Source organism: Scaptodrosophila lebanonensis, unplaced genomic scaffold (assembly GCF_003285725.1).
Source record: "Scaptodrosophila lebanonensis strain 11010-0011.00,11010-0021.00 unplaced genomic scaffold, SlebRS2 tig00000001-arrow-pilon, whole genome shotgun sequence".
In the NCBI taxonomy this organism is placed as follows: Eukaryota; Metazoa; Arthropoda; class Insecta; order Diptera; family Drosophilidae; genus Scaptodrosophila; species Scaptodrosophila lebanonensis.
In genome coordinates, this window is record NW_022060529.1 from 25226100 (window position 1) to 25227623 (window position 1524).

Sequence of the window (1524 nt, forward strand, 5' to 3'; positions counted from 1 at the left end):
CCACTTGAGACGAACAGCTTCACGCAAACGACGCTTAACACTTAATCAAAATTCCTTGTTGACAGTTTGGCCCACCGAGAGTAATTCAGAGTGCTTCACTCATCTTTGGCACGATATTCTTCCAGTGTCGTTAACATAGATCCAAGTCCCATCTCCAGTTACAGTGCTTTTCAGTATTTCAGTATAAGTAGTTAGAAAGCTCTATTCCCAGGAAGGGATGTTTTTGGACCAATCAAGATTTGACTTTTATGACGCTCAAAAGTTCTCTTATAATTGGGTTGACTGATCAATTAGAAATGCCAACAGCACCTGAAATATCTCAAGTTGTCTATCAATAATTTTGAAACACCAATTCTTTGATTTGCTTTACGTGTTGTTCGTCAGCTGAGGTTATGGTCGTCTTGGATGTGGTTCGTCTTTATAGCTATCTCGAGAGAATAATGTTTATATATTATTTGGAAAACATGAGAGATACTACTCCCCTCCAAACTGTACAAAAACAAAAAATTGCGCTACTAATAAAGAACATATCTTGCTTTTCGCATTCACCAAAAGTAGAATTATCTGGTATGCCAAAGGCACCCTTTAGGTAATTGGGAAGCATTGGGTAAAAAATGCTTATTAGCATATAAGTAAGAATTTATGTTATTTGTTAGAGTTTTTTATTATTGTCGGCTAAGGAAAACTCTTTGAAAACTATACATAGCTTACCGCTATGCAACCAAGCTTCAGGTCTCGGTCGGAAGTGTTGGCAGAACGCTAACTCAGCGCCCCGTGACCCATCTGCCTCGACCACTCACCGCCCATATGTAAGCGTCAGCTTTTGATGGCACACTCAGCATTTCCGGCCTCAGCCATATAATATTCCAATTTAAATTGAAGAGAAAGCTATAATTTATATTATATTTATATATATAATTTTCAAAGCTGACAATGTTTTACATTGAAAGAAGAGGGAATTTAACAGTCGATCAAGTCCAACAGAAAAATGAAGGCATCCATCCAGACCGAATATATTATAGAAATAGAGATATTTCCTTCGGTCTGCAAAAACCAAATATGCATACCATTTTTATCCTATGGCTTGTTTATTCAAAAGAAATAAAAATGTTTAAAAAGTCATTATAATTTTAGTTTAGGTCAGCATTTCTTGATGGTGTACTAATAAAATTAGCTACTTCTGACTCACATTGAAGTTGTTAGAAAACACAAGGCTGCTGACACCTTTTTAAAATTTGCAGACTAATAAAACACAAACATGTCACTCATCTACAAAAAGAACAACAGCAGCATCAGCAGCTAAAAAGCGTTAAGGAGGGGAGGCCTGCAAACACTTATATTCAAATAGATGTGAAGATAAAGTCGGACCGCAAAACACCAACTTGACAATTCCACACAGGCGTCCCAGGGGACGGAAAATAACAACTACAGCGCACAGTGGGGCATTTCTTCCTCTGAGCTTACTAGCTACTGAATATTTATATTTATATATTTAACGTTGATTAGAAGACTATCGATTTCAAT